Source organism: Protopterus annectens, chromosome 8.part0 (genome assembly GCF_019279795.1).
Source record: "Protopterus annectens isolate FY-2018-M chromosome 8.part0, PAN1.0, whole genome shotgun sequence".
NCBI classification, from domain to species: Eukaryota; Metazoa; Chordata; order Ceratodontiformes; family Protopteridae; genus Protopterus; species Protopterus annectens.
Window position 1 is genome coordinate 261408259 of NC_056741.1, and position 20912 is coordinate 261429170.

The 20912-nt window shown below is 44.1% G+C and overlaps 1 protein-coding gene across 8 annotated transcripts in view; it reads left to right on the plus strand.

Moving 5' to 3' along the window:
• Nucleotides 1-20912, plus strand: part of GATAD2B (GATA zinc finger domain containing 2B) — a 1632840-nt gene that overhangs the window by 691149 nt on the left and 920779 nt on the right. The gene's annotated exons all lie outside the window — the stretch shown is intronic.

Genomic DNA, 20912 nt, shown 5'->3' on the forward strand with positions numbered 1-20912 from the left:
CAAAATGGACAACTGCAGTCATGTGTAGAAGATAGATTCTTTATCATTCCCATGGTTGAGAATGCTGCTGTATGCATTTCCACCCTTCCCAGTGATTCCCAGGGTACTTCTAAAATTTCAGAAAGAATTACCAAAGATCACTGTGGTAACCCCATTTTGATTCTGTCTTTTAATAGAGTTTTTCCAAGGGCAATTACCACAAGCTTCCTCGCAGATTGATTCTGCTCACACAGCATTGGGGTGAATAGTACACCTCAACATAGAGAAATTGTAACTGATAGCTTTTATTATTGATTTTGATATCATTTAGGTACATGTTCCATGAGGATGTGCAGCAGGTATTTAAGAAGACAAGAAAACTTGCAGCTAGAAAAACCTTACTTTTCAGTTGGTGCTGAGCCAATAACAGAGGTCCAGAAAGGGTTTCAACCCATCTGGTTTTGAAGTACTTATGTGAGGTACATAGAGATGGTTTGCCATATGCTTTTGTCAAAGTGCGTCTTGCAGTAATTTCATCTTCTCTGCTCATGGATCCCCCTCTTTCATTTCTTTTGTGGTTAGACAGTGTATGAAAGGAGTGTTGCACATAAGACTTCCTCCTCCCTGGGATATCAATTTTGTTCTTAAAAAATTGACCTCCCTTCTTTTTGAGCCTGTTTCTCAGGCTGTTTTATGGTTCATTACTTGGTTGACTGTTTTAGTCAATGCTATGACATCTGTAAGGCAAGCGGCAAGCTGTCATGGTAGAGCAACCTCGTTTGATTTTTCACAAGGACAAGGTTGTATTACACATTAATCCATCATTCATTCCTAAAGTGGTTTCTGAATTTACCTAGAATCAAACTATCAGTTTCCCAGTGTTCTATCCTGATACAAAAAGCAAAGGAGAGAATATTCTACATACCTTGGATGTGCACAGGCAGCACAGATACTACCTTGATAAGGCAAAGCCCTTCATGAATATTGAACAGTTTGTCTCCTACACGGGGTCTAAGAAATGTCATCCTGTCTCTGAGCAAACTGTTGCATGATGGCTGTTTTCTGCTACTGTTACTCCTACCATGGTAAATCTCTTCTAGGTAAGATTAAGTCTCACTTGACAGGGCCTTATCCTCTTTGAAGGCATATTGGAAAGGGGTGGACTCTAGAAGCATTCTTGACGTAGCAACTTGTTTTTTTGGTTCATACCTTCACAAAGCATTACAAACTGGATTCCTTTTCAAGGTACAGAGCAGGCCATTCCTCAGATTGTGCATAGTTGACGTGAGTTTCAAGTCGTTGCATCAGTTGGTATTGGATTTGGTTTTTATATGGTATTGTGACTGGGTGTAAATTTACTCTTGCTAAATGATTCTGGCTTCAGATACTTTCCTCTTCTTCTTTGTGGAAGTGAAAAAGCCTGAAGAGTCTCTTCCTGTGACATCTGAAGGTTTCTCTCTAGGGGTGTACTCAACCAATCAGCTGACAGAGGAAGAGAGATGGATGGGAGTCTGAGCTTTTGGAAGCTGGCCAGTCCTGGGTTATGTTGGCAGATAACCCAAAATGCCACAGAGGCAGAGAGGAATTTGAAGATCTACTGTTACAGGTAAGTAATACTTGCTGAACTGTACTTTATTTGACCATTATGTGTCTACAGTAGTTTAGAAATTCTTCCATTTTGTTTGATTCATTTCCAGCTATATCTCTTCCAGAGCTTCAGAAGTTTTAGTTGTCCTTCAAGAATGCAACTGCAGTCATAACATATGGGTTGTCCTGCCTCAGGCAGCCCTCGGTCGGCCGAAGTCCAAAGTCTGTGTCCGGCATCGGCCGGTGTCGCCTCCTCTCCGACGTCCCAACGGCTGGAGTATAAAGGCATCGGCCGACGCCATCTTCTTCAGTCTTTCTTGCCGCGCGGTGCCCGAAGCAGAAGCAGTTCGCAAGTGCCGGTCAGTCAGCTCCTGTGTTTTCAGTACCGAAGTCATCTAAAAGCTAAGTACCCCGTTGGGGAACATTTTTTCTTGCCTCAGCCGATGTCAGAACAAATTGAGAAAGTTAATAATTGTTTGTCTTGTGGTAAACAAATACCACATAAGGACTTCCATTCTCTCTGCCTTCCTTGCCTGGGCCCAGACCACGACGTCTCGGCCTGTGCTGCCTGTGGCCTGTGCTTGTTTTAATAAGTGCACTCTCAGGCGCCGGGCAGAATTTGCCGAGTACTTTTTCGGTGGATCTTTTGCGTATATCATGCCGTCGGATCAACCGACAACCCAATCTGCTAAAAAACGCAAGGACCGGGACCGACATCCTTGGCCCGCGTCCACTACCGATGCTACTCCTAAACCCTCTGCTAGTGCTCCGGTCCCTTCGGAAGTGTTAAATCAACCGCTCCAGGCCGACGACACAGCGTTAACACGACCTTCGGTCTCGGAGATCTCTCTGGTGCCGGTTGTTGATTTTCCTCCGGAAACCGAAGTTCTGGATCTACCCGACACCATTTCTGTGGACAAGGTTACGCCAGCACGTGGAGCTGCTAGGCCTCCTGTATCCATGTCCATCAAGGCCTTTGCACGTGCAAAGGCCGCCAGTCAGGCCAAGGGCCATCCTAAACCTGCTGCCCAGGCCCCTTCATCTGATAAGCAGATCATGTCTCTTGCTGCAGATCTTATTTCTCTTATCAGGGGGTCTCAGTCTCATCCGGACAGGGGTTCTCAGCCACCTGCAGAGAAAAGGCCCAGAATTGAGCAGGCGGACGACCTCTCTCCGGATGAAGCCTCTGGGGATTCTGAGCATTCTGATACCCAAGAAGAATCCTTCCAGGCCTACGAGGACTCTGATGCTGAGGAATCAATTCCCTCTGCCTCCCCTCCAGAGGATTTCTCATTTGGTGAAGTCCTGCATTCCATGAAGGAACATTTTCAATGGCAGGGTCAGGAATTCTCTGATTCCAGGAAAAGGCTTCGTACCTTCCTCACGCTTCCCCAGCACAGACCTTTGGCTATTCCGCCAGTTATGGATGTTGTGACCCTCCAGTGTTTTCTCATCCTCTGCTAAGACAGTTTCTAAGAGGGATAAAGAATATCAAACCTCCCAGAAAACAGCCAGTACCTGCATGGGACCTCAATTTCGTGTTGGAAAAATTAACTCTTCCTCCATTTGAGCCAGCAGCAACTTCAGAAATTCAATTTCTTTCATGGAAAACGGTCTTCTTATTGGCAGTCACATCTGCAAGAAGAGTTTCAGAGATACAGGCACTCATGGCAGAGTTTCTCTAAGAACCAATCCTACATTCATGCCAAAGGTTATTTCCAGGGTCTCTAAATCAAGCTATTCACCTGCCTACTTTCTTCCCCAATCCTCAAAATAAGGGGGAAAAACTACTGCATACTTTGGACATACACAGACAACTACGTTACTACTTGGACAGAACTAAGGCCACCAGAAAGTCTGACCAACTGTTTGTAGCCTATGCTGCTGGAGTACAAGGAAAAGCAATCTCCAAACAAACAATTTCAAAATGGATTGGACACTGCATCAGATTCTGCTATTCTTTCCATGGAAAAGGTGTGCCAGCCAATGTTAGGCCACATTCCACCAGAGCTATTGCCACTTCCACAGCTTTCCTAAGAGGACTGGCAACAAAGGACATTTTAGAGGCTGCTACATGGAGCTCCGTGCATACATTTATCAAGCACTACAACCTGCCCTTATACTTCAGATCCCGAGCAGGCTTTGCTTTGGCAGTCCTGCAGGGGATTTTAGCTACACCATCCTTATCATAGTTCCATCCACCCCCAGCTTGGCTATGGTATTCAACCCATATGTTATGACTGCAGTTGCATTCTTGAAGGACATAGTACAGATGTCCTTCATGGATGCATCTGCAGTCATAACAAGTGGGTTGTCCTGTCGTCAGGCAGCCCTGCAGTCGGGATTCCAAAGTCCGGGCTGATGTCGCGTCATCTCTGTTGGTCTCATTTTCCCCAGTCTTTCTTGCGCGGCTCAAGCAGAAGCTGTTCGCAAGTGCCGGTCGGATCCAGAGATTACTTCTACGAATACTACTTCGAAGACTTCTAAAGCTAAGTACCCCTTGGGGACTCTTTCTTGCCTCAGCCGATGTCAGAAAAAGTTAACAATTGTTTAACCTGTGGGAAACAAATACCTCATAAAGATTTCCACTCTTACTGTCTGCCTTGTTTAGGCCCAGCCAGCAGCCTGTTCGGCCTGTGTGTGCCTCTTTCAACTTGCAGAACAGTTTTGGTTCTGATTTTGCGTACATTATGCCGTCGGATCCTCCGACTACCCAATCTAAACCAAGAAAACTGATCTAACTACAGCTGAACCTATTCTTACAACTGAGGCCCCTGCTACAACCGTTGAATCGACCTCAGAAATTTTACCCACTACGGTGGTTGACTTATCAGACACCATCCTTGGATGTCTCTACCGTGGTGCTGCTAGGCCTCCAGCAGCCATGTCCATTAAGGCCTTCGCCAGGGCTAAAGCAGCCAAGACTACTAAAACAGTGCCTGTTAAACCCCCCACATCCAGGCCCTCTTCTAGTTCTCAAATGCTTTCTTTGGCAGAAGATTTAATTTCTTTAATTAGAGGATCTCAATCTCACCCAGACAGGGCCTCTCAGCCCCAGAGAAGAGACCTAGGGCAGAGCCCTGAGCCAGTGTCTTCTGATGATTCTGCTGATGAATCAGACATAACTGACCAGCCAGAGGCTCCCTTCTCCAATTTTGAAGATTCTGATGCTGAAGAATCCATTCCAGCTGCTTCCCCACCAGAAGAATTCTCCTTTGAAACCTTGCATGCCATGCGAGAACAGTTCCAATGGCAGCAACAGGATTTTCAGACTCCAGAAAAGACTTAGGACCTTTCTGCACCTCCCACAGCACAGGCCCTTAGCTATACCTCCTGTTCTCTCTGTGGTGGATGATGCTTTCAATGATGTTTGCTCCGCTCCAGATTCTTTACCCCAGCCCTGCCAAACCAGACAGATTTTACAGGGTGCCAGATACTCATCACCACCTTTACAAGGCCCCTCTTGCAGACCCAGAAACTATATCCCAGGGTCCCAAGGCAGTAGCCGACCACAGCTAAAACCCTATTCCTTCTGAAAGGGAAGCAAGGTCATTAGACAGATGGGGTAAAAGGTCTACACTTCAGCTACTCTCTCAGCTAGAGCTTTAAACTGTCAGTTTCACATGATACAATACCAAGAGTTTATGCTTGATCAGTTAACTAAAAACTAACCACTGATGAATCTCTTGATAAGAAATATGTATTAGAGATGGTAAATAACATACAACAGGTTAGCAACCATTCCTTAAAATGTGGCTATGATGCACTGGAGGCTTCATTTAGATCAGCCATGACAGGCACAGTGATAAGAAGGCATGCATGGCTAAAGGAACAAGCTTTACCGGATCATGTTAAAGCTAAGTTGCTAGATGCTCCTATGGACAAGACAAGTTTGTTTGGTACACCTGCCCAGCAGGTTATGAAGAAAATGGAAGAGAAGGCAAAATCTGTTCAAACTGTTAAAGATTTCTTGCAGGTTCAACCCCAAGGTTTAGCAGGAACTGGCCTGCCAAAATTGGTCCTTTCCTGACTCCACAAAATTTCAAAGGGGCAGGAATAGGCGTTCCAGAGGCAGAAACCAATCCAGAGGAGGTGCCTACAGAGGGCGACAGTGGCAAGGTAACAACAGAGGCACAGACACAGCCACTGCCACTACATCAGCACAACCACAGTGACTTAATCCTAAAAACAAATAGCAGCTCCTAGCTAACCTTATTTTCAAAGAACTGGCACTACATAACAAAAGACAAGTGGATTTTACAAACCATAGATCAAGGTTACGGTTTCACTTCCACACTTTACCAGTCAAAGAGGAATGCCAAATCTACCTCCAAATCAAAAACAGAGGCTCTACGCCAGATAATGGAGTTAGCAAACATGAGAGCTGTGGAAAGAGTGCCAACAGCAGAACAAGGAAAGGGGTTCTATCGAGACTATTCCTAGTTCCAAGAAAGGAAAAAAGTTGGAGACCAATTCTCGACCTGTCCACCTTAAATACATACATCATTGTCCCAAAATTCAAAATGCTGACCCTACAGCAACTTCTTCCCATGCTGGGCAAGGAGTCTTGGCTGGTAACTCTAGATCTCAAGGAGGCATACCTGCGTCCCCATTCGACCAATCTGCAGAAGATACCTCAGATTTCTTGCAGGATCAGAGCACTATCAATTCTCAGCATTGCCCTTTGGCTTATCTAGTATTCACAAAATGCCTGGCATCAGTAATCCCATTGCAGACTACAGGAATTCAAATTTACCCATACCTGCTGCCTGCTACAAGGGGACAACAAAAGCAAGCTGACAACAGATTTACAAAGGGTCATTTACTTGCTACAAGGACTGGGATACACAGTCAATTTACAAAAGTCAAGGCTGACACCATCCCAAACAAGGACATTCTTGGGCGGAATTGGACACAGTACAACAAATGGCATTCCTGACTACAGAAAAACAAAAGAACTTCCTCTTTACTTCTTGGCACTAACAAAACTGAACAAGTTAACAGCAAGAAAAGTTCTGCAGGCCTTGGGCTTCATGGCATCATGCATAATCTTGGTCCCATTTGCCAGACTACATATGAGGAAACTACAGTGGTACCTAAAGAATTTATGGTCCCAACACAGACACAGTCTAGAAACAGAAATCCCACTAATTCCATGCTTAAAACAGGAGTTCCTATGGTGGGCTCAGGCATGCCAGTCAAACCAGGCCTACCCTTTCGCAGATGTCAACCAAGCCAGACCATCACAACAGGCCTTCAGACCTAGGATGGGGGCCCACATGCTGGACAAATGCGTGCAAGGATTGTGGACACAGGATCAACTTCACCTGCACATCAATCTAAAAGAGATGCTGGCAGTAAAACTGGCAATCCAAAAGTTCAAACCATTTCTCAAAGAGGGCCAGTTGATGATAAGGACAGACAACACCACAGTCATGTGGTACATCAACAAACAGGGAGGCACTCATTCATACCCCCAGTACAGAATGAGCTTGGAGGTGTGGACCCTGGTTGTCACCTACAACATTCAGTTACAGGCAATATTTGTACCGGGAAAGACAATACTCTAGCAGACATATTAAGCAGAACCACTTGGATGCCCACGAATGGAAGCTGCACCGGACATCTTCAAGACCATCTCAAAGAAATGGGGAATGCCACAGATAGACCTATTAGCATCACCTCTCAATCACCAGCTCAAAAATTCTGCACAAGGACATTCCACCCACTAGCATGGAAAGTGGACTCACTCTCCTTCAACTGGAAAGGCCTAACAGCATATGCATTCCCACCTCTTCCTTTGATACACAAGGTACTACTAAAAATCAAGGAAGAACGTCCAAGGATAATCCTGATAGCCCCAAACTGGCCAAGACAACACTGGTACCCACTACTGAAGAGCATGTCTCGAACAATATGTGGCCAATACCCTGATGCCTTTGATGTTAACTCAGAACAACTACAGCATCATACATCCAAACCTAAAACGCTGCAACTGACTGCATGGAACATCACATAGCAGCAGCTAATCCAGAACTTTCCCAAAGAGTTAAAGACATTATTCTTGAAGCAGACCTTCAACAAGAAGGAACTATGCTGGAAAATGGAAAAGGTTTGTCATTTGAAAAGATGTGTCAAACATAGATATGCCTAACATTCTGGAGTATCTGGCGAACTTCTTCATTCAGGCCTGTCCTACTCCTCCATCAAGATACATGCATCAGCTATTTCAGCAGAATACAGCTTTGATCCACCTGTTTTTCACCCTTTGCTCAGGCAGTTCCTCAGAGGAATCAAGAATGTAAAACCTCCAAGGAAACCACCATTACCAGCTTGGGATTTAAACTTTGTGCTAGAAAAGTTGACACTATCACCCTTTGAACCAGCAGCAACAGCAGACCTACAACACCTGTCATGGAAAACTGCTTTCCTACTAGCAATTACTTCAGCAAGGAGGGTTTCAGAACTACAGGCCTTAATGGCAGTGCAACCCTTCCTAATCTTCCACCAAGATAGTGTCCATGAGGACTAATCCTACATTTATGCCCAAGGTGGTATCCAGAGTGTCTTTAAACCAGGCAATCCACCTACCTACCTTCTTTCCCAACCCACAAAACAGAGGGAAAGAATACTGCATACCTTGGATGTACATAGACAGCTACGCTACTACTTGGACAGAACAAAAATAGCAGAAAGACTGACCAACTTTTGTAGCCTATGCAACAGGAAGGGAAGGAAAAGCTATTTCCAAACAGACAATCTCCAAATGGATAGGAAATTGCATACGATACTGTTACTCCTTCCATGGAAAACCAATTCCACAGAACATAAGACCTCATTCTACAAGGGCAACAGCCACTACCACAGCCTTCTTCGTGGCAACCAAAGACATTATTGGCTACTTGGACCTCCGTGCATACATTTGCCAAGCATTATAATTTGCCTCTATATTCCAGATCCCGAGCAGGGTTTGCCACTGCTGTACTGCAAGGGATCCTAAACACACCATAATCTACTTTTATCCTCCTCCCTAGTTGGCTATGGTATTCTACCCATTGTTATGACTGCAGATGCATCCATGAAGGACATAGTACAGTTTTGTACCTACCATAAATGTAGATGTCTGAACTGGATAGCATCTGCAGTCTCCTTCCCCTCTGTGGTACTCCTAGGGTGTTTACCCTCCTAATAGCTAGTTGTTGGGGAGTCTTTATGGTGTATTTGTTTGTATATATGTACATATATGCTTATTGTTGTGTTTACCTCTATCTATTTGGAAACATTGGCATCTATCCAAATTTTAGCCTGCAAGAGGGCTACTGGCATCTGGGGCAAGAAACACTGAGGAAAATGCTGATGCTTATATACCAAGACCAACAGAGGCGACATCAGCCGGACCCGGACTTTGGAATCCGGCCGACTGCAGGGCTGCCTGACGACAGGACAACCCACTTGTTATGACTGCAGATGCTATCCAGTTCGGACATCTACATTTATGGTAGGTACAAAACTGTACTTTTTGTACCTACCATAAATGTAGATGTCCGATAGATATGCAACTGCAGTCGGATTTTCCCACCCTCCTACCCCTCTGTAACTTTCTTTTTGGGTCCCTACCCCTTTTCCCATTAGCTGGGGGTATTTCCTATGGTGGTATCTGGTTGTGCATGTTTGGGATTATTTTTATCCATTTACCAAATTTAGCCTTCCTAGGAGGGCACCTGGCATCTGGGGCAAGAAACACTGAAGAAGATGGCGTCGGCCGATGCCTTTATACTCCAGCCGTTGTGACGTCGGAGAGGAGGCAACACCGGGCGACGCCGGACCCAGACTTTGGAATTCGGCCGACCGAGGGCTGCCTGAGGCAGGACAACCCTATGTTATGACTGCAGTTGCATATCTATCGGACATCTACATTTATGGTAGGTACAAAACTGTACTGTCTCATGTTTCATCCCTCATGAAATACTTGCATATTGCTCAACAAGAGAGGTCTCAGAGTTTAAGTAAAAGTGTCACTGTTCTCAAGTCCTTCAGTTACCAGATAGACTGTCAGCTATCTCCTTTACTTATTTTCTTATCGACTCCTTTGAAGTAACCTTTGCCTTGCTTTTTGAGTCACGAAGGACCCTGCTGTGTTTGACTTAATGTACCTTTGCAGAACCAGGAGTTTATTAAATGCCTGTACTAAGAATGTCAGTCTAAATTATAAATAAATAAGACTTGTTGCTAGGATAAGTACCTAACCTGGGTTCAGGCACCTAGTCAGTGAGGCATTTCCCTGTGGTACATTTGATTGGGGGCAAATGGATGAAGTGACATTCAGCTGCAGAGAAGTGTGGCTGTTGCGATGTCCCTGTGGGCAAAGAGAAGAATGTGATGCCATGCCTACAACTTCAATAACCAAATGCACAGGGGGAAAATAATGGCCATGGCCCCCAAAGTAACAAGAGACAGGCAGTGTGGCAGGCATCAACAGCAGGCTGGCCAGTGGGCATGTCAGTGGCAGAAAAAATGCAGTGCACAGTGGGCAGTGCATTTACAATTGGTGTGTGTGGACCACTACCCCCCTGACAGTGTCCAGGGAATATTACCTAAAATGCATACTGGAATATAAATGTGACTACAGTAGTGTGCAGGATTTCCTCCATGCTGCAGCACATATCTACATGTTATAGTTACATGAGCATGTACTGTACACTGAGCGTAGCACTTCTTACTTCTTCTACTGCTGTCATTCACTTGGTTATTAAAATTGTGGGCATGGCAGTGTGTGTTTCCCCTTTGCCCACAGTAAATTTGCCACAGACATATTTGTCTACAGCAGAATGTCAGTTCAGCTATGTGTCCCCAACCAAATGTGGCACATGGAAATGTCTTGCTGCCTTCGCACCTGAACCCACCTAACCCAGTGTATTCCACACCTGTGGATCAAGCTTCTTCTACATGTCTACTCAGCTGGTTTCCAAGTTAATCCTGATAACTGGATGGGCAGTCATAAACTTTCCCGGTTATTATCCTGTGGACTCCTCCTAGGCAAAGAGGGTGATCGCTATTGAATCACATGGTAGTTCGAAGCCCATAGTTGTTTAGACTCTTAATGGTCATGGTGACTGCTCGCTTAATTTCAGTTTATTAGCCTGTAAGGTGAGAAGCTGGGAACTTTGTGAAAGTCAGATTAAAGAAGCTTTAATGAGAGCAGCAAGAAGAATTGAGAAAACGCATTAAATTATAACACATTACATGGTGATTAATGCATACAAAGTTGTTGGTTTGAGTTGAAATATAAGCAGTGGCGGACCTACATTTTTAGGACCCTGAAGTTTGAACTATTATAAGGCCACTTCGGAACCAGCAACAATAAGGCAGCATCCAACAAGATCCAAAGGCCTTGCTGACTTTGCAAGGACTTCGAAGCCCAAATAGTGAAGATCAGGGTAGTAGGGTGGAGTCTTTGAAAATGAGCCATGCACTAACCCTCTTCTCACCAGCAACTTACCACTGTTATCTTCTTCAGTGGGGTTGTTCCATGGGAGATCACCATAAATTTTTTTTTTAAAAATTCAACCACTACATCACAGATTTTTATTAAAATTGCTGCACTGCATAGTTTTATCACACATGTCAAAGTTACTGATGTGAACAAACATTTTCTAGGCTGTGCCTAACCTAATCTTTATTGTATGTTTTACTTGTGAAGGGAAAACTATGTCTACATTCTGCAAAAGTTAGGTTAGGTTAAGTTAGATTAGATGGTTAGAGTTATGGCAGAATGTGGAGAAAGTATTGCTTTCAAAAGTATATTTAAAATATACAATACTGGCACTCATCTCGCATTTGATTTTACATATGTAAACTATGAAATTGCCAAAATAAATTACTGTTGCAGTGAACGATAGCATATGGGTACATACAGTAAAAATAGAAATAATAATAATAAAATAATAATATGGTAATAATATACATCCAAACACACGTATATAGTTATATTATGATTGATCAGTGAAATATAAAATATACCCAAATGACAAAACATTGACTAATACATAAAAAAGAATACAGTTGCAACCATAAGATGTTATTAGTTCATTTTGCTTTATTTCTTATCGAATATATATTTTATTTGAACAGCACTGTCCCACATATATGCCCCATACCAATCAGATTTTGCAAAATAAATATTGAATAGAAAAAAATGTTGTGGAAGCAAAACAATAGTTATTTAAAAACTCAGTAGATGGCACAGGGGAGGACAGAAGATGCCTCAAGGAAAAATGATGCTGGTAAACTGTTGTAAAGGCATTATCATTGACATGACCCACGTGAATACTTATGTTGAACTGTCTACAAAGAATGCTACTACTAGAACTGTAGTAAATGATAAATGTACTAGGTCTGCCACTTCCAAAAAACTCAACTGAATAAGCAAAATATAAAAATTTCATGCTTGAAAACAAAAATATAAAACCCACCATCACAGGTAAATGCGATTTAGTGCTGCATTTATTCTTCACAGTGCATCTGGTACCTCGGCAATTCGCCTTCAGTGGATGACGAACTGTCCTCCGGCACCATTTTCATATTCCACACCATCTATTAACCAATAAAGTGCTCCTGAGACACAATTGCATAAATGAATGCCATGTACATTAATAAATCTTTGGGATTTAACAAACATTAAAATTCCCACTGCATCATACAAATGCATTTTTAAATGATATTTCACATGACATTACTACTAAATATTTCTAAAACACATGAAGTTCACAGTGATGCCGCCTAAATGACCCCTTCGACTGTCATACATTTCAAATGCATCTAAATTTCTTATTTTCTATTTTAATTCTTACTTGATTATCTGATGGTTAAGTTGACTTCCAAATTTCACCCTCTAGGATGCAACGTGCTATAGTTTAAAGTTATCCTACTTTCTAATTCCAATAATTTATTGATCAAATCACCCCTGTATGCAACATTGGCTGACCTACCACACTAAAGAAAAGTGATTTGTCACCAACCCCATGTGCCATAAAAATATGTTCTGCAACTGGACTGCACATGTTATTACAGATGTTCCCCAGATGTTCCAAAATTCTGATCTTAACCTGCTGTTTTGTTTGCTCTCAGTACCACTTAGTATCGTAGCAACAACAACCCATTATGTATACCACACCACATGACCTGCAATTAAATAAAAATCTAGAGACAAATTTCTGCCCATTAATATATGTCCCAGATAAATGTTTTGCTCTTCTATACACCATGCAATGTCCACAAGCTATGGTACCCACCTGCTGTGGTTCCTTATGCATTCCAAATATACATTTGAAATGTATTATAGTTGAAGGGGACATTTAGGGGACATCATTGTGAACTTCATGTGTTTTAGAAATATTTATCAGTAATGCCATGTGAAATATTATAATGTAAAAATGCATCTGTATGATGCACTGGGAATTTAAACCTTTGCAATTTAACAAACATTAATTTATTAATGTACATGGCATTCATTTATGTAATAGTGTAGTTAGGAGGACTTTAAAAGTTAATTGGTTAATAGATGGTGTGGAGTATAAAAATTTTGCCGTAATCCATTGAAGGTGAATTGCCAAGGTACCAGATGTGTTGTGAAGAATAAATGCAGCACTAAATTGCATTTACCTGTGACAGTGTGTTATTTTGTTTTTTGTCTTTCATTTTACTTGTTTCAAGATGTCTTTGGAACAGGTTGATGCGGCGCTGGGATTATTTTGCACTCCTGTGGATCAAAGTAACGAGTTTTTTTTTCAGACTGGGTTAAGGTACGTGAAGTCAGCTGGGCCAATGGTGATCCCTGGATGTCCTTCAAGGATGCATCTGCAGTCCTTACAAATGGGTTGTCCTGTCGTCAGGCAGCCCTTCGGTCGGCCGGATTCCAAAGTCTGGGTCTGGCCTCGGCTGATGTCGCACTTCACCCGACGTCATAGCTGCAGTTCTTCGGGTATAAAGGCATCAGCCGACGCCATTTTCCCAGTCTTTCTTGCCGCGCGGCGAAGCAGAAGCTGTTCGCAAGTGCCGGTCGGTCAGATCCAGAGATTACTACTACGAATCCTACTTGAAGACTTCTAAAAGCTAAGTACCCGTTGGGACTCTTTCTTGCCTCAGCCGATGTCAGAAAAAGTGAATAACTGTTTAACTTGTGGGAAACAAGTACCTCATAAAGATTTCCTCTTACTGCTTACCTTGTTTAGGCCCAGACCACGGCGTAGCAGCTTGTTTAGCCTGTGCTTCTTTCAACCGACGGACGCTTACGCCGGTCGGAGTTTGCTGAACAGTTTTTCGCTCAGAATTTGCGTACATAATGCCGTTGGATCCTCCGACTTCACAAGTTGTTAAGAAACGAAAGAAAAGGACCGACATTTCGCGGTCCGTTTCGCCGAAACCACGGTTAAGCAAACTGCGAGTGTCTCGGTTTCGGAAACCGAGCAAACGGTTCTAACTTCAGCCGAATCCATGACTACTACTGAGGCCCCTTCTAACCTGGTTGAGTCGGCCTCTGAAATTCTACCTGCTACTGTGGTTTCACAAGAACTATCGGACACCATCCCTTTGGATGTTTCAACCCCTGCGTGGTGCTGCTAGGCCCTGCAGCCATGTCCATAAAGGCCTTTGCCAGGGCTAAAGCAGCCAAAACTTCTAAGTCTGTGCCTGTTAAGCCCCTCTCACAGGCCCAGTTCCAGTTCCCAAATGCTTACTCTGGCAGAGGATCTCATCTCTTTAATAAGGGGATCCCAACCTCATCCAGACAGGGCCTCTCAACCCCCTCGAGAAAAGAGACCTAGAGCAGAGCCCTGAGCCAGTGTCCTCAGATGATTCTTCTGATGATTCAGACAATACAGACCATCCAGAGGCTCCTTTTTCTACTTATGAAGACTCGATGCTGAGGAATCGATTCCTTCTGCCTCTCCACCAGAGGAATTTTCCTTTGGGGAAACCTTACATGCCATGAGAGAGCAATTTCAATGGCAGGGCAAGATTTCTCAGACTCAAGGAAAAGGCTTAGGACTTTTTGCATTTACCACAACATAGGCCTTTAGCTATACCTCCAGTTCTTCCTGTTGTAGATGATGCATTTAATGATGCTTGCACTGCTCCTGACACTTTGCCTCCAGCCCCTGCTAAGCCCGATAGGTTTTACAGGGTCCCGGACACACATCACCATTTATACAAGGCTCCTTTTGCAGATCCCGAGAGTATCTCCCAGGGGCCTAAGGCAGTAGCTTCGACCTCAGTTAAAAACCCTCTCCCCTCTGAAAGGGAATCCAGGTCCCTAGAGAGATGGGGTAAAAAAGTATACACCTCTGCTACTCTCTCAGCTAGGGCATTGAACTGTCAGTTTCATATGATCCAATACCAGGAGTTTATGCTTGATCAGTTAACTAAGAAACTGTCCTCTGATGATTCTTTAGATAAGAAATATGATGTCCTTCAAGGTTGCATCTGCAGTCCTAACAAATGGGTTGTCCTGTCGTCAGGCAGCCCTTGATCGATGCGGATTCCAAAGTCTGGGTCTGGCCTCGGCAGGTGTCGCACTTCACCCGACGTCATCTCTCCTGGTCTTCGGGTATAAAGGCATCAGCCGATGCCATTTTCCTCAGTCTTTCTTGCCGCGTGGCGCCCAAAGCAGAAGCTGTTCGCAAGTGCCGGTCGGTCAGATCCAGAGATTACTACTACCGAATACTACTTGAAGACTTCTAAAAGCTAAGTACCCGTTGGGACTCTTTCTTGCCTCAGCCGATGTCAGAAAAAGTAAATAACTGTTTAACTTGTGGGAAACAAATACCTCATAAAGATTTCCACTCTTACTGCTTACCTTGTTTAGGCCCAGACCACGGCGTAGCAGCCTGTTTAGCCTGTGCTTCCTTCAACCGACGCTTAGGCGTCGGTCGGAGTTTGCTGAACAGTTTTTCGGCTCAGATTTTGCGTACATTATGCCGTCGGATCCTCCGACTACTCAAATTGTTAAAGCAAAGAAAAAGACAGACACTCGTGGTCCGCGATTTCGGCGAAACCACGGTTAAGCAAACCCGAAAGTGTCTTGGTTTCGGCGAAACCGAGCAAGCGGGTCAATCTTCAGCGAATCCATGACTACTACCGAGGCTCCTGCTACCTAGTTGAATCGGCCTCTGACGTTTGCCTACTAATGTGGTTCCTATTGAATTATCAGACACCATCCCTTTGGATGTCTCTACCCCAGCACGTGGTGCTGCTAGGCCTCCTGCAGCCATGTCTATTAAGGCCTTTGCCAGGGCTAAAGCAGCCAAAACTGCTAAATCAGTGCCTGTTAAGCCCCCCTCACACAGGCCCAGTTCCAGTTCACAAATGCTTCCTCTGGCAGAGGATCTCATCTCTTTAATAAGGGGATCCCAATCTCACCCAGACAGGGCCTCTCAGCCTCCAGAAAAGAGACCTAGAGCAGAGCCCCCAGAGCCAGTGTCCTCAGATGATTCTTCGGATGACTCAGACATTACAGACCATCCAGAGGCTCCTTTTTCTACTTATGAAGATTCCGATGCTGAAGAATCTATTCCATCTGCCTCTCCACCAGAGGAATTTTCCTTTGGGAAACCTTACATGCCATGAGAGAACAATTCCAATGGCAGGGACAAGATTTCTCAGATTCAAGAAAAAGGCTTAGGACCTTTCTACACCTACCGCAACATAGGCCCTTAGCTATACCTCCAGTTCTGCCTGTTGTGGATGATGCATTTAATGATGTTTGCACTGCTCCTGATACTTTACCTCCAGCCCCTGCCAAACCAGATAGGTTTTACAGGGTACCAGACACTCATCACCACCTATACAAGGCCCCACTTGCAGATCCTGAGACTATCTCCCAGGGGCCTAAGGCAGTAGCTTCGACCTCAGCAAAAAAACCTCTCCCTTCTGAAAGGGAATCCAGGTCCTTGGAGAGATGGGGGAAAAAAGTTTACACCTCTGCTACTCTCTCAGCTAGAGCTTTGAACTGTCAGTTTCATATGATCCAATACCAAGAGTTTATGCTTGATCAGTTAACTAAGAAACTGTCCTCTGATGACTCCTTAGATAAGAAATATGTTTTAGAAATGGTGAATAACATTCAGCAGGTTAGTAACCATTCTTTAAAATGTGGCTATGATGCACTGGAGGCTTCATTTAGATCAGCCATGACTGGCACAGTTATAAGAAGGCATGCATGGTTGAAAGAACAGGTCTTGCGGATCATGTTAAAGCAAAGCTGTTAGATGCTCCTATGGATAAGGCCAGTCTATTTGGTACTCCTGCTCAGCAAGTAATGAAGAAAATGGAAGAAGGCAAAATCTGTACCAACACTTAAGGATTTCTTACAGGTTCAGCCCCCAAGGTTTAGCAGGAACTGGCCTTCCAAAAATTGGTCCTTTCCAGACTCCTCAAAATCTCAGAGAGGCAGGAATAGGCGTTCCAGAGGCAGAAATCAATCCAGAGGAGGTGCCTACAGAGGACGCCAGTGGCAAGGCAATAACCAGCGAGGCACAGACACAACCACTGCCACTGCAATAGGACAATCACAGTGACTTGGCTCTGACACCGCCTACCAGGGAACAAATAGCAGCACCTTTAGGTGGAAAGTTAGCCTTATTTTCAAAAAATTGGCACTATATCACAAAAGACAAGTGGATTTTGCAGACCATAGACCAAGGCTACAGGTTTCACTTCCACACCTTACCAGTAAAAAGAGGAATGCCAAACCTACCTCCAAATCAAAAAACAGAAGCTCTAAAGCAGATAGCTCAATTAACAAAGATGAGAGCTGTGGAAAGAGTACCACTAACAGAACAGGGCAAAGGATTCTACTCCAGACTCTTCCTAGTACCAAGAAAAGAGAAAATTTGGAGACCTATTCTCGACCTGTCCGTCTTAAACACATTCATCATTGTCCCAAAATTCAAAATGCTGACCCTACAACAACTTCTTCCCATGCTGGGCAAGGAGTGTTGGCTGGTAACTCTAGATCTCAAGGAGGCATACCTGCACGTCCCCATACGACCAAATTGCAGAAGATACCTCAGATTTCTTGCAGGATCAGAGCATTATCAATTCTCAGCATTGCCCTTTGGCTTGTCTACTGCGCCCAGAGTATTCACAAAATGCCAGGCATCAGTAATCGCTCATTGCAGGCTACAGGGAATCCAAATTTATCCATACCTGGACGACTGCCTGATACAAGCGGACAACAAAAGCAAGCTGACAAAAGACTTACAAAGAGTCATTTGCTTACTACAAGCCCTGGGATACACAGTCAATTTAAAAAAGTCAAGACTGATACCATCCCAAACAAGAACATTCTTGGGTGAATTGGACACAGTAAAACAGATGGCATTCCTAACTGCAGAAAAACAAGAACAACTCCCTCTTTACTTCTTGGCATTAACAAAGCAGAACAAACTAACAGCAAGAAAAGTACTGCAGGCCTTGGGCTTCATGGCATCATGCATAATCCTGGTCCCCCATGTCAGACTGCATATGAGAAAACTACAGTGGTACCTAAAGAATTTATGGTCTCAACACAGGCACAGCTTAGAAACCGAAATCCCACTAATCCCATGCCTGAAACAAGAGTTCCTATGGTGGGCTCAAGCATGCCAGTCAAACCCAGGCTTGCCCTTCCACAACTTTCAAGCAAGCCAAACCATCACAACGGACGCCTCAGACCTAGGCTGGGGGCACACATGCTGGACAAATGCATACAAGGATTATGGACTCCAGACCAGCTGCACCTGCACATAAATCAAAAAGAAATGCTGGCAGTAAAACTAGCAATCCAGAATTTCAGACCATTCCTCAAAGAAGGCCATTTAATGATAAGGACAGACAACACCACAGTCATGTGGTACATCAACAAACAGGGAGGCACTCATTCATACCCCCTATGCAGAATGACTCTGGACCTTTGGAATATGGCTCTGAGCTACAACATCCAGTTACAGGCAATATTTGTACGGGAAAGAAAACATCCTAGCAGACATGTTAAGCAGAACTACCTCGGATGCTCACGAATGGATGCTACACCGGACATCTTCAAGGCCATCACAAAGAAATGGGGAATGCCACAAATAGACCTATTCGCATCCCCACTCAATCACCAGCTCAAGAAATTCTGCACAAGGACATGCCACCCACTTGCATGGAAGGTGGACTCTCTATCCTTCAGTTGGAAAGGCCTGACAGCATATGCATTTCCACCTCTTCCTTTGATGCACAAGGTACTACTGAAAATCAAAGAGGAACGTCCAAGGATAATTCTGATAGCTCCAAATTGGCCAAGACAACACTGGTATCCATTGCTGAGGAGCATGTCTCGGGAGAACGTGGACACTACCCTGATGCCTTTGATGTTAACTCAGAACAACTACAACATCATGCATCCAAACCTAAAAACTCTGCAACTGACTGCCTGGAACATCACATAACAGCAACTAACCCAGATTTATCCCAAAGGGTTAAAGACATTATCCTTGAAGCCCGCAGACCTTCAACAAGAAGGAACTATGCAGGAAAATGGAAAAGGTTTGTCATTTGGAGTACTGAAAGAGGAAAAGATGCGTCAAAGATAGATATTGCTAACATCCTGGAGTACTTGGCAGAGCTTCTCCATACAGGCCTGTCCTATTCCTCCATCAAGATACATGCATCAGCTATTTCTGCAGAATACAGCTTGATCCCCTGTCTTCTCACATCCTCTACTCAGGCAGTTCCTCAGAGGAATCAAGAATGTAAAACCTCCTAGGAAACCACCATTACCAGCATGGGACTTGAACTTTGTGCTAGAAAAATTGACACTCCTCCATTTGAACCAGCAGCAACAGCAGATCTTCAACACCTATCATGGAAAACTGCTTTCCTACTGGCAATTACTTCAGCAAGAAGGGTTTCGGAACTACAGGCCTTAATGGCAGTACAACCCTTCCTAATATTCCATCAAGATAGAGTGTCCATGAGAACTAATCCTACATTTATGCCTAAGGTGGTATCCAGAGTGTCTCTAAACCAGGCAATCCACCTACCTACCTTCTTTCCCAATCCACAGAACAGGGAAAGACTGCTGCATACCTTGGATGTACATAGACAGTTACGCTACTACCTGGACAGAACCAAAGGTAACAGAAAAACTGACCAGCTTTTAGTAGCCTATGCAACAGGAAGGGAAGGAAAAGCAATTTCCAAACAGACAATCTCCAAATGGATAGGAAATTGCATAAGATTCTGTTACTCCTACCATGGAAAGCAAATTCCACAGAACATAAGACCTCACTCTACAAGGACTACAGCCACTACCACAGCTTTCTTACGAGTGGCTACCAAGGACATTATTGAGGCGGCTACTTGGACCTCCGTGCATACATTTGCCAAGCATTACAACTTACCTCTATACTCTAGATCCCGAGCAAGGTTTGCCACTGCTGTCTTGCAAGGGATCCTAACTACCATAATTCTTCTTCCTCCTCCCTAGTTTGGCTATGGTATTCTACCCATTTGTTAGGACTGCAGATGCATCCTTGAAGGACATAGTACAGTTTTGTACCTACCATAAATGTAGATGTCCGAACAGGATAGCATCTGCAGTCAGGATTACCCACCCCTTCCCTCTGTGGTACTCTAGGGTATTTACCCTCCTAAGACCTAGCTGGGGGGGATCTCTTATGGTGTATTTGTTTGTATATATGTACATACATGCTTATTTTTTGTGTTTGCCTACTATTTTTTTTGGAAACATTGGCATTTATCCAAAATTTAGTTTTCCAAGACGGCAACTGGCATCTGGGGCAAGAAACGCTGAGGAAAATGGCGTCGGCTGATGCCTTTATACCCGAAGACCAGGAGAGATGACGTCGGGTGAAGTGCGACACCAGCCGACGCCAGACCCAGACTTTGGAATCCGGCCGACCGAAGGGCTGCCTGACGACAGGACAACCCATTTGTTAGGACTGCAGATGCTATCCTGTTCGGACATCTACATTTATGGTAGGTACAAAACTGTACTTTCTAGAAATGGTGCATAACATTCAGCAGGTTAGTAACCATTCTTTAAAATGTGGCTATGATGCACTGGAGGCTTCCTTTAGATCAGCCATGACTGGCACAGTTATAAGAAGGCATGCATGGTTGAAAGAACAGGTCTTGCCGGATCATGTTAAAGCAAAACTATTAGATGCTCCTATGGATAAGGACAGTTTATTTGGTTCTCCTGCTCAGCAGGTACTGAAGAAAATGGAAGAGAAGGCAAAATCTGTACAAACAGTGAAAGATTTCTTACAGGTTCAGCCTCAAGGTTTAGCAGGAACTGGCCT